The sequence below is a fragment of the Doryrhamphus excisus genome, chromosome 9, assembly GCF_030265055.1.
Source record: "Doryrhamphus excisus isolate RoL2022-K1 chromosome 9, RoL_Dexc_1.0, whole genome shotgun sequence".
Taxonomy (NCBI): domain Eukaryota; kingdom Metazoa; phylum Chordata; class Actinopteri; order Syngnathiformes; family Syngnathidae; genus Doryrhamphus; species Doryrhamphus excisus.
In genome coordinates, this window is record NC_080474.1 from 2,981,786 (window position 1) to 2,995,835 (window position 14,050).

The 14,050-nt window shown below is 40.8% G+C and overlaps 1 protein-coding gene across 4 annotated transcripts in view; it reads left to right on the top strand.

Annotated features, from left to right (window-relative positions):
- Positions 1 to 14,050, top strand: part of fign (fidgetin) — an 81,386-nt gene that overhangs the window by 48,110 nt on the left and 19,226 nt on the right. The gene's annotated exons all lie outside the window — the stretch shown is intronic.

Genomic DNA, 14,050 nt, shown 5'->3' on the forward strand with positions numbered 1-14,050 from the left:
TGATGGCAGACGCTCCGGCCTTGTTTCTGCTCGATGTCCACACACGCTCTTTTTATTTTTTAGTATCGGGATGATGCCATGCCATAAAACACAAGCTAGTACAGCAGTAAAAAAGGCAGTACTAGCCAAGAGGCTATTGGCCGTGATGTTAAAAAGGCAGTGAAGTACAATTTTAAAAAAACGCCTTCCCCAGATTTGCTTTACATTTCGTTTTTGATTGAACCTTATTTGAAATATATATACTGTATTTAAAGTACTTCTTTCCTTTTCTTTGTCTCGCAGAGCGGCTTATTTGCTATTTTTTATGCACAAACTTCCCTGAAATCCATGAATATTCCCTCCCTCCTTCACGCGGAGACATGTTTTTATTTAGGATGTTTAGCTACTTTAGAAATACGCTATAAAAACATCTTCACAGGAAGGTGAAGTACACCTGCTCCGTCTCGCAAAAGTACAAGTATTATTGCAATACTATCTCCATAGTATCATTCCAGTATACAAACACCCTAGTAAAAAATACACATGGCGGTGTACTAATATGCGTCCATGTTGTACACTCCTGCAACATTAGCTACGCTGTGTACAATGTAAAAGTACACAAATGTAAAAGTACTAATTACGGCGATACACGGGTGTAGAAATGATGCACTCCTCGGTCACATCATTAGGTACAGCATGTACCATCCAAGGTACTGTACAGAAAATGTATTCATGTAATATATGTTTACTAATACTTTAACAGTATGACTTGGTTTAGGATGGCAGTAGATTGTGTATGTATACTTCATATGTCATCTTTATCACGGGACGTGATTGGCCCCCGTGACTCACAGCACATAGTAGTAACACCACCAGCGAAGGGGGTGCTGGGGGGGGGGGGGGGTTGTGTTGTTGCCATTTATTGCTGCAAATGCCCCCAATTAGTCCAGAGGCTGCTTTTCAACCATGGACAGATGTTGAAAACAACAGTCCGAGGATTGAGAGAGTAGTGCAAATATACATTTTGGGTGATGGGGGGGCATGGGGGGGGGGGGGGGGGGGGACGCGGATGGTAGGGCTGTCACGAAAAATGTTAACATGAATTCTAAGAGTGTAAAAAAAACTCAACATATGGTGACATATAAGACAAAAATAGCGTATGATTGACAGAAGACCTCACTCCATTCATGCCGTTGTTCTACGGAGGAAATAAAGCGATGCGGGCATGCGCATGGTGACCACCATGCAGTTTGAGTCTGGTGAGATGTCGCACCAGCTTGATGGGCCGCGTGGGCCGGCGGGGTGGAGATGACATGTGCACATACGTGCACTAACGGGGGCCGTGCGTGTGTGTTTTGGATGTTGATGTTTGGACGCGAGATCAGTGCGGCGTTGTTGTCTTGAAGATGTTAAACGCCGTCGTGTCTGGTTTTCCTAGAAGAAGAAGAAGAAGAGGCATCCCCGGTGGGAGCGTGACTCTATAGAAATATATTCCCGCCTGTCTGCTCGTGCCGGTTTCCACCTGGTGCCGACAACGGCGCCGTCGTCCCCCCGGTGGCCGCTCGCCATGTTATCTCTGACAATCCTCGCAGTGATCTAAAGTTGGGCCGCGTTAGAAAGTGGAGGCAGCTGTCTGCCGCTACACCGAGGGATGTGTTTGCTCTACTGCGAAGATGAAGGACCATGAATCCTTGACATCCTCTCGTCCTCCCCCTGCCCCCTTTCCCCTCCCACCATCTCATTTCCACACATGCAACTGTCTGCCTTTGTCTCCTGAGTGACAGCGTATCTTCTCACACGGCACTCCGTGTTAGAGTCCGGCAAGAGGAGTCTTTAGTAAGGATGGCTAATGCATGCTTTGGTGGAAGCGGCGTTGCGTTGCACACCGGAAGCTCTCATGTGGAACACAAAGCTCTCCATGCACCTCCCGCTCGCTTGGACAAACATGCCCTCAAAATGATGCATGTTCCCTCCTAACACCTGCTTCCACTCACAGGAAAACCCGTTCACTTCCTCAGCTGTCATGCAAGTGTAAAAAGAAGCATGACTCTGCATGTATGTCTTGAAGGATGGCTGCTTGGATGCTCTTCATAATTCATAAAGAACTCATTCAATCTATTGGGACTCATCTTCCAAGGCACACAGAATATTGGCTCTAGGGCTCTAGCAACATGGATCTACCAAACGAAAGGTTAGAATCCTGTCTTTCACCAGGAAAAAAAGTGTGTTTCCACCTTTTGGCCAGTTCTCGACTAGAAAATGTATATTTGCTGATGTGTCTGCTGAAAAATATCTAAACATCTATAACAGCACAAACAGCACCATAATTCACATTTGGAACTAAAGCCTGCATGTGCACGCGTCATGCATTAAAAAGTTCCTACATTGCGTAACCTTGCGCACGCTACACTCCTCCACGCTCTTTCACTTCTTGAAGTCAATCCATTAGTGGCGTTGTCGTCGCCTCTATTTGCCTCTCATGCAAAAAAAGTAAAAGTAAATCCATTGTTGGGATGGGTTATAGGGGTTTCGAACCGTTACTGAACGATTTCTCGTTCAGAAAGGAAATATCCGGTGGTGTGTGTCATTTGGACGTGTGTCACTCTGTGCATTGCTTTCCGCACCTCGTTTCGTAGAACAACATGCATGATCGGAGTGAACCCTTTTGTCCGTATACAGTCTCTTTGTCTTGATGGGTGGAGGCGGGGCCGCTAGCATACGCACAGAGTGCACAACACTTTTTATTTGTCTTTTGAGTCAAGTTGTACATTATTTGCGGGTATGTGTTAGCTGGAAACAACACTTGAAGGGGGAGCTGCTAGGCCTTCCAGATGTTGTAGAAGGTTCCACATGTTGTAGAAGGTTCCAGATGTTGCTACATGCTCTGCAAGAAAGGTTTCCCTGGAATACAAACATTTCCAACAATGAATGTGCAACTTCTTACGGTGTTTTCTCGTCTTTAATATTTTACTGCTGTAAGATTTGCTAAAATGAACATTTATGAGAAAATAGGCGGGACTTTATATGATATTTTATATTTATATGATATCTTTATGTACAATATATTATCTCTTTTTATTTGGCCTGCCTGCTAAGCTGTCATTGATAGTGTGTGTGTGTATTTCTCTTTGTGCTTGTCACCCCCCCCCCCCCCCCCAAGCGCCCCCTCCCCCCCGTAGAAGCACCTTGAGGGTGCAGAGAATGTCTTGTTCCCTTTCTGTCTGCTTCTATTTGTTTTTATGTGCAGCTAATCTCTGCAGCGCACGTTGCATGATCTTCTTGCCTGCCATGATGCTTTTCATCCACATAAGAGAAACATGCTTGTAGTTCACACACAGGGGGGGGGGCTGCTTTATTGCCCCAATTGGCGCTTCATTTGGTCTCCTTGACTGGAGATGAGGAGGGGGTTGGGAGGCCTGGTGGGATTTGTCCGGAATAGAGCATCCCCAGGTGTACCGAACTAGGTTTAGCACGCAGGCTTTTAATCTGGACGGGTAGGCGATTCATGTGCATTCATAAATGTGTCGCTGTAATTATCATACGCACCCCCCCCCCCCTTCCTAAATCATGTTCTTTATAGCTTTTGTTGCGCTATTTACATGACGTCTATTCATGACCAACAAGTCGTAAGAAGGTTGAGGTTGAGGTGTTTTCTCCTAAACCTGACATATAAAATGGAATTGGATGACGTCTAAACGTTTGAACACATTCTAAAGACGCACTTCTAAACAAGGTGCAAGTCTTTGTCCAAGTTATTTACACTGGCTACCGTAGCCTGCACTTGCGTGACTTTTGATAATGGCTCTTTTAGCCATCATTGTGCGGCTGAGTTGCTTATCATTGAGTAACCTTGGTGAGGAGAGGCGTTCTTCCTCTCTCCTCCTCTGTCCTTCTTCCAAGGTGTTTCATTATGGCGTGCTGTCGGGGAGTTTTGTGTCGGGGAGAATGCGCTCGGCCTTTCACAAGTGCAGAAGAGAAAACTCAATATTTGGCCGTATTGAAATTCCTGCCGTCTTTCCACAATGCGCCGTCCGACTAATCCGCCGACGGAGGCCGGCGCGTGAGAAGCCCGTGCGGCGGCGGCTATTACATCACTATTTCACCAGCATTGTCAGCTTCATTATATGCCGCTCCTCGTAGCGCCTGTTTGCAACTCTTCAGCAAGCCCGAGCCCTGACAGCGATACCTCCCGGCTTTGCTCGCGCTCTGCCAACGGGAGCTCAAACGTGGAGCTTTGGCTGCAAAGGTGCTGGGAATCCATCTGACGGCGTGGGATTAACACCGCTTTGGGTTCGGCTGGGATTGGGGTCCACTCATATTTCACAGTTAGGATATTAGGGATTAGGATTAGGGTCCACTCATTTCACAGGTAGGGTTAGGATTAGAATTAGGGTCCGCTCATATTTCATGGTTAGGGATTAGGGTTAGTGTCGACTCATATTTCACAGTTAGGGATTAGGGTTAGGATTAGGGTCCATTTATAATTAGAATTAGGGTCCACTCATATTTCACGGTTAGGGATTAGGGTTAGGATTAGGGTCCATTTATAATTAGAATTAGGGTCCACTCATATTTTATGGTTAGGGATTAGGGTTAGGGTTCACTCATATTTAACAGTTAGGGATTAGGGTTAGGATTAGGGTCCACTCATTTCACAGTTAGGGTTAGGATTAGAATTAGGGTCCACTCATATTTCACGGTTAGGATTAGGGTCCATTTATATTTCACAGTTAGGGATTAGAATTAGAATTAGGGTCCACTCATATTTCATGGTTAGGGATTAGGGTTCACTCATATTTAACAGTTAGGGATTAGGGTTAGAATTAGCGTCCACTCATATTTAATGTTTAGGGATTAAGGTTAGGATTAGGGTCCACTCATATTTCATGTTTAGGGATTAGGGTTAGGATTAGGGTTCACTCATATTTCACAGTTAGGGATTAGGGATTAGGATTAGGGTTCACTCATTTCATAGTTAAGGTTAGGATAAGAATTAGGGTCCACTCATATTTAATGGTTAGGAGATTAGGTAGGTATTAGGTTTAGGATTAGAATTAGGACATTTCAAAGTTAGGGTCAGAATTAGGTTTAACTCATGTTTCACCGTTAGGAGATTAGGGATTAAGGTTCGGATTACGGTTAGGTTCCACTCATGTTTCACGGCTAGGAGATTATAGGGTTAAGATTAGGGTTCGGGTCCACTCATATTTTACGTTTTAAACCCTACTCCTTCCTCATGGCGTCATATGTAAGTAATGATCACTGCCCTCATGATTTGTAGTCAGTTTTGTGGTTTTTCACTTGTTTTTTTTAAATCAAATAAATAGTTACAGATTCAACTATACTTCTGGGATTTTAGAAGAACATATTATATGCTGATGTAGCAGCCAAATATGATATGCATCTGCATATATACAATCTACATATCTCTATGTATCTATATCTACACATCTATGTCTATACATCTATAGCTATCTATCACAATAAGAATAGTTCTTATTATAATACAGTATAATAGTTCTACAGGCTTGTAGTAAAATAAAAAGGAAATAAAATATACATGCAAAATAAGAAACAAACAAATATAGTAATTCTATATATACACACACAAACCTTGTATGTACATTCTTACATACAGAACTAAACAGAGGTGACTGTATATATATATAAATATACATACATATTTGAGTGTGTGTGTGTACAGTTATATACATATACTAATACACACACTTGAGGATTTCATTGTGTTGTGTTACTGCCTAACAAAGACGTGTTTATGGTTGATTTTTAAGACGAGTAATAAATCATTTTCAGGTTTACCATCACAGAAGTGAAAACTAAAATTGGCTAAACTATTTCACAGAAAACAATTAACATGTGGAAAAAAATGACAAAATATATCCACACACACACACACACACACATACACACACAGAGTATATTTTTATATATATAACTTGTTGTTGCTGCAAAAGCATGACGGAAACGGTGTTAAATGAGAGCAGGCTGTGTAAGTGTAAATGTGCAGGCGTAGATTTTAATGTAAATAAATATAAATTGCTGCCAATAGGTCGATGGCGATTTGTCAATAATGATGAAATCTGCGTGTTTCCACGTCTCTGTAAAAGACGGCAGCCACGGAGGTCTTTAACCATTCATCCACCGTACGCCGAGCAGATCACCTGACGCTGGGTTGGCTTAATGCCAGACGCTGGTAGGGGGGAGTCTGGGGTGCCAAGGATGGAAGGGCAGGGGGGCAGGGGGGCTGGGGGGGGGGGGTTGCATTCTGCCTGACGGAGTGGAGAGGAGAGGAGACGAGGAATGTGATGAGCGGAGGGATGGAGGGGGGGGGGGGGGGGGCGTGAGGCTCCTTCCTATGTGCTGTCGTGTACTTTTAAAGGAGGAGGGATGGGGGGGTGCTGTCGTGTACTTTTAAAGAAGGAGGGGGTGGGGGTGGGGTGCTGTGGTGTACTTTTAAAGGCTGCAGCCCGGCAGCGGGTATCTGCAGTGACATGGTGACACCGGCGCAGCAGCCAGCACTGCTGTTGCTGTCCAGCTTATCATCAGGAGGTAGAAGCCTGCTAGCAGGACTGATATACTTGATATCTTTCAATCATCTTTGCTATTAGTATCATTGGTATCATTGTTATTGTTGCCCTTACTCCCTAACTCTTCCACTCCACCTGGAATGAGCTTCGTTTGAAAAACAGAGTGTTTTGAAAAGTGCTCCATTTAAGAGGCTGAAGCTTCTTTTGTGTTCATTAACAGGAAATCACCTTTGGGACTCACGGTGACTTGCTCGGTGCAAAATAGCCGTTAGACTGGATGGCCCCCACGCCCGCGTGCTCGCTCTCTTCCGCTCCCGTATTATGTCAACCGTGCTGATGATGATCATTGCCAAGCTCTCGTGTTGCTTATTGTGTATATTATATTATATTATATTATATTATATTATATTATATTATATTATATTATATTATATTATATTATATTATATTATATTATATTATATTATATTATATTATATTATATTATATTATATTATATTATATTATATTATATTATATTATATTATATTATATTATGAATGTGAGTGTGAATGGTTGTTTGTCTATATGTGCCCTGTGATTGGCTGGCGACCAGTCCAGGGTGTACCCTGCCTCTCGCCCGAAGACAGCTGGGGTAGGCTCCAGCACCCCCGTAACCCTCGTGAGGAAAAAGCAGTAGAAAGTGAATGAATTAATATATTATATTATATTATATTATATTATATTATATTATATTATATTATATTATATTATATTATATTATATTATATTATATTATATTATATTATATTATATTATATTATTATTATTATTATTATAAGGACACATGCGCCATGCAGCTGGTATGATTACTATTATTATTATTGTTCTACCAATTGAACTGCATTTTAGAGGGTGGTAACATGCATGAAAACTCACCAAAATTTGCAAGCACATCAGGCCTAGTGAGAAATGTTATATTTCAGGAGTGTTTGGGACTCCTTTATATATATCCGTAAAAAAAAAATCACAAAAACGTCTTGAGACCCATATTCCCAAATGAACATCAATTCGACCATTTTGGTCGTCATCAGCCATTTTGCAAAAACCAGGGTTTGTATTTCAATAAAATAGGATTGGATTATATTATGTGCTTGTTTATTGTATTACATATGTTATAGTTCCCTCCAAACCCTCCTGCTAGCTTGACATTGACATCCTCCTTCAGCATTTGCAATAAAAGGCAGTATGGCGATGATTAGATTCAGCTAAATGTGGACCTGCTTCAGTAGATTTTTCATCCAAATAGCAGTCATGGCAAAATGTTGTGTTGCTGCTGGATGTTCATAGAATCCCGGTCATACTGGAAGTTTTTTTCCTTTTTCCAAATGATGCCCACTTGGAGTTGTGTTCTTTGCAGTGATCATTTCAGTGATGACTGCTGTCAAGGAACACCTTTACAAATGTTTGGCTTGAAAGTACACCCCAAACATACTGTATGTTGAAATAGGATGCTTATCCGTTGGTGCACAGAAAAGAAACAGACAAGAATGAGGCCAAAGTTGCCGCTCAACAGATTGTTTACATCATGTCTTTTAACCACTAAGCACACGATGAAGAATAACATAAATCAGGCTAAACCCTTCACTTTCAAAACATGGAAGAATGTGGAATATAATTCCAAAGAATATAGGATATTTAAGCAACGTTGATGAATCATGGGACCTTTTAAAGTACGATTGATTGATTGGATGCATTTTTAAACACGATGTTGAGCGGTAAGTCTCCACACACAAGAGAAGAATAGCATTTCATTTAGCTGCTGTTTGTGCACATCTTTTCCATGGATCCCAAGAGTGGTCAGCTCTGTTGCTTCCATTATTCATTTGAAAACGTACATACGGCACAAAGAGGCTGGAGGGGTGAAAAAGGAGAAGTAAAAAAAAAAAAAAAAGAAAATGTGGTGCTTTTGCTTTATGCAAAGCGTGCCATGCCTTGGGACGGTGCCAGTTGATGTGCTGTTAGAGGAGCCAGTGATCGGGCCAGGCATGAAGAGTGTGTGTGTGTGTTTGTGCTGTCAGACTGTCAGTTAGGCCTAATGTGGCTCCCTGGAGGTACCTGGGGGAGACCCATCCGGCACCCAGTCAGCCTCTGCTGGCGGCCAAGTGGTGACAAAGGCTTCCCACAGAGAGAGGAAGTGTCATGGCACGTATGTAAACCAGTGACAGATGACTGCAGACGTGTGGCCTGCAGACACAAGGCCTGAAAGTAAAGCAGTTTTCGCCTGCCCGACTTCCCGTTTTTTTCCCCCACTTGAGACTCGGCAGCGGCGAATACATTGACAACAAGTCAAAGCCGTGAATAAAAAAAGGATGCAAATCATTTGGCAAGAAAAGACAAGAGCAAGAGTTTGTGCTGCGGCTCGAAAGAGGCCGCGGCAAATGAGCAAAGAGTTGCTTTTCTAGGCCACAGGTCATGTGGGTCAGTGTTACACTCCCCGCAGCCTCCGTCTGCAAATAGAACATGCAACGTCACCCGGCCAGGAGGGAGGTAGATTCCACGGGCTGCTCCCGTGGAGCAGCTCCTCCGCTTCATCCGCAGTGACGCAAAATCGTACAATCTTGGTGCGTACGATAATTATCAAGTCCATATGACGGAATTATGCTGTTGTAACAATAAATCCTCGGAGGAGTGAGACCTCTTGTCAGTCATACAGTGCTTAGCATAAACGCATAGTAAGGGTGGAGCTTTGTGAGGAGCAATGCAAGGTAATGTGGTAGACTTTAGGAGGGAAAAAGATGACAAATGCCCCCCCCGGAAATATTAATAATGCTCAAACACACCCACCCAAGCTCCTTTTCCTATCGTGGAAAAAAAACTACAAAAAATGCTGCTCTTAGATACAGTTGAAAAGCCAGCATTTCAAGAAATGCTGCAAACGTTTGACAGATAATAGCAATAGTCTGTGAGAAAAGACAAACCCCTATTTCTCAACTTTACAACAGTGAAAGATGACATATTAGAGCAAATACTGCATTATTAATATTACATTATTAATATTATTACTATATATTATCATAACATTAGTTGTTTATTTTAACAATAATGTTAATGTCAATTGATAAATGTTTGAAAATGTTGTATTTTAACGTATCTTTTACTTGTTTTATTCAACTCCATTTTTCTGTAAAGTGTCTTTGAGTATTTTGAAAAGCGTTATACAAATAAAATGTAGTATTATTTATTATTAAAATGCACCTGCAATGTTTTGTGACACAGTTAAATAAAAAATGTTTTTTCATTGTTAATTTCTTCAAATTGATGTTACAATTCGGCGTACACGATAATTATCGCGCCAAGTGAAATAAATCCGAAAACATTAATGATAGCTCCCATAACCCATAATCACCAAGATCACCTGTACTGTGTTGGTGAGCAAATCAAGCACACCTTTTTTCTCCTGCCTGCGATGTAACCAAATCCTCCACAATTATTGCATAATATCAGCCACCTGAAACGCCAGCGCCACCTGCTGGAAAGTGCAAAAGGTTTGCTGGAGGCCTCCGGGGTGTCATACAGCTGCTCGGAGCATGTGCCCGAATACAGTGCACCTTGCTGGGCCACAGCAGGTGGCTCCTTCCCCTTTATCCTCTGATTCTCCTGGTAGTAGTCATGTTATGATATTTCATTTCTTCCAGTTATTCTTACCTCTAAGTGTGCTGAAACTATGAAAATGTATCATCATTTATGATAATCTTGTAAGATTCAATGTTTCAACATTTTCTCACCGCACAATGTGTTTTTCATCTTTCATTTCCCAGGCCAGTCGTTGGTCATAAACGTCCCAGGACGGGCAATTATTTTCTTAAAAAGATTCCCAAGGAGTTCATATCCCAACACGGATCAGCGCTTAATTCCAGCAAAGAAGATCAATACAAGTTAATATGCAAATTAGAAGGAAATATTGTATGATTATTGGTATTTTTAACCTTGACAACCTCTGCAGTCTCTGTTCCTTTGCAATTAAAGCAGACAGGGTTAGAAGTGAAGTAAGAGCTGCAGTCATGTGACACTGGGATTTTGTGTTTGCTTATTTTGCATCAATATCAAAGTGACCTTTTGAACAAGTGAGTTTTACTTCCTTGTGTTTGCATGCCAAAATTATTTAGCATCAGGGAAGATGTCATCTTATCACGCCGCATCTTCTCATTCCTAACACAACACAACCAGAAGATTGTTGTTCCATTGATACACAATGACATCATAATCATCCCCGTAATGGGAATAGTTTGGCCTTGGTGGAGGTCTAGCCCCAGCTGGTGCTGATATGAAAGCATTGCTAAAAGACGCCATTGGACGTGTTGAAGCGGATGTCTTTCTATCATTTGACTAAAGTTAACACTTCCTTCTATTGTACCTTTCAAGAAATACTCAGCCCTCATTTCCCTTCTTTTTTGTTTCCCTTTCACTTCCCCCTTTGAAGGCTCCCGTCCTCGTCCTCAGCTCACAGCTTTCTAATTGATACTTTGACATCTCCTTCAAAGCCTTCCTACCCGCCATTCAAGGAACTGTACCGAGGTTCCAGCATAATATCACCTGTTGGAGGATTGCTTTGACTTTGTTCTATTTCTTTTTGCTAATATCACCTTCCTATTACTGATATCACAAAAAAGAATGACTAGTATAACATTCCTATTACTGATATCATAACAAAGAATGACTAGTATCACATTCCTATTACTGATATCATAACAAAGAATGACTAGTATCACATTCCTATTACTGATATCACAAAAAAGAATGACTAGTATCACATTCCTATTACTGATATCATAAAGAATGACTAATCACATTCCTATTACTGATATCATAAAGAATGACTAATCACATTCCTATTACTGATATCATAAAGTATTACTAATATCACATTCCTATTACTGATATCATAAAGAATGATGAGTATGGCATTCCTATTGCTGATATCATAACAAAGAATGACTAGTATCACATTCCTATTACTGATATCACAAAAAAGAATGACTAGTATCACATTCCTATTACTGATATCATAAAGAATGACTAATCACATTCCTATTACTGATATCATAAAGTATTACTAATATCACATTCCTATTACTGATATCATAAAGAATGATGAGTATGGCATTCCTATTATTGATATCATAACAAAGAATGACTAATGACAAGAATGAAGAATGACAAGAAACAAGAATGTATCATAATAAGAACACATTCTTATTATTGATATCATTAAGTATTACTAATATCACATTCATATTACTGACATGACAACAAAGAATGACTAATATCACATTCTTATTACTGATATCATAAAGTATTACTAATATCACAGTCTTATTACTGACCTGATAACAAAGAATGACTATTAACAACTATTAACAGTGTTGTATTTATTATTACTAGTATCACATTCACATAACAAAGAATTATTTTCCTATAACACAGTGTTGTAGGTAATATTAAAATGAATATTATCAGATTCCCATAAGTGTTGCATTTATGATCACTTGGGGCTTTTAATGCGATGAAATGAGATGAAAACAAGACAAGATTTCTCATGCGATGATAAATAAATAAATGAATCACACAATACATGAAAATGAAGCGCACCATTTTGCCGGCCTCCATATATCGCCGTGTGCATGCGTGTCTGTTTCTCTCGGTAGAAAAGCATGCCTCACAGAACAACGGCAAACAGAGTGAGACCTCAATGGAAGGTAACGTAGTAGAGGTTAGGAAAAAGATGCCAAATCCCCCCCTGTATGAATATGAATATGAATAATGAGCAAGGCAGCAACATAAATGGCAACAAAACACACCTGCCCACCCCACCCGCTTGTCAAGCGTTCTCATTTGCATAACAACATTGCATCATAACATCTGCATAAAAGGCTTCACGGCATCCTCATCCCAAGCTGAACTTGTCATCAGTGAATTCCGTCCGCTGCCTTTTCCGTGTCCGAGCTTTCTGCTTTTCCCGACTTGACTTGATTACAATATAGCCCAGAGATTTCAGTGTCATATTGACTCAAGATTGCTTCACTTGTCTCATTTCACCTTTTGTTGGACGAGTGACCTCCTTTCAGTCTTTGAGACGAGAAATGTTTGAGAAGGCTTCCGCTGGCCGTTGCAACGTTTTGCTGATTTTCCAGTGCAGATCAGTTATGTGGTTTAGCATTGCGGAGATAATCCTTTTGTGGCTCCATGTATGGATGGATGCACTCCCCGGTGTGTGCGGTACACGCTACAGTCCTTGGATGCTATAAAGCCGGCCTTGGAAACATGAAGGTTGAGGTAATGGGAGAGGCTGTGAAAACATTTTTTATCAGCCAGACGTACGTCCTGAGATCACAGCGTGAAGGATGAGCTTCTTTTACAGTATCCTAACCAGGTTAACGTGGCTATAAAAAGGAATGGTTGGGATGGGATCAGTGAACAAGATAACATGTTCATTGTTGCTTTGTACCGCCGCGTGCCGCCATTAAACACCTTCATTACAGTCAACGTCAGCACCTACTAAAAGGAACAGAAGCCCCCGAAATACAGTCAAGTGTTTTCCTCACTGTTTACATTTCACTTGGACTTTTTTTTTGTGCATGTCTCTCTCTTTCTGTGCCTTAATAAAAAAATATAAAAACAGATAAAAAGAGCCAGCTAATTAATGCACTTAATAGAACACACCTATTAAATTAGCTCCAAAAAGCTCCAACTCGGTTTATGGTTTTCTATCCCTCCTGTGAGTGTGTAGTAACAGGTACATTTAGCATAACATGTCATACTTGTAGTATTTTGGGAACTTCCTTCCTTAGGGAGGAAGGCGCCATACTTGTGAAAAACAAAACAAAAAACATTATTCATCCAACACAGTAGTAATCATTCACGTTATATCAGGTGTAGAGCACAAATAGTGCCTTTATTTATAAATATATATATATTATATATATAAAACACATCAATGGATTAAAATATTTGAGACGATTAATTGTCCATAGTTAACACAGAATTAATCACATTTAATTGCAGGTCTTTTCTTTCTCCATTTCTAATCTATATTCGTTCCAGCTTGTGGCTTACAGAGTTACTGTGCTTCTCTAATAGAGACATAAATCTGACACGTATCCGATGTACTGCAGTCTGAACAGTCAGGTCACATACAGTATATATATATATATATATATATATATATATATATATTGTATACGGCATGGAAAGGCCTGGTTTACTCTGCAAGACTTGGATAAAGCGTGGATAAAAAAAAAAACCTGCACGCTACACTCCTCTATGCTCACTCACTTCCTGTTGTGTGGGATTCTTCCGTCCACAAGATCACTGCCTTCTTATAAAATGCAATTCTGCCACCTTGTGGTCGTTTTTATTGCTTCAAATTGCTCTGTAGTGAAATACATAAGTGTGGGGGTGGGTCATCGCCTCTTTTTGCCTTCTGGGCAAAGAACCGTTAAAGCCGTATAAATACGTTGTCGGGATTGGATGTTCATTCATTC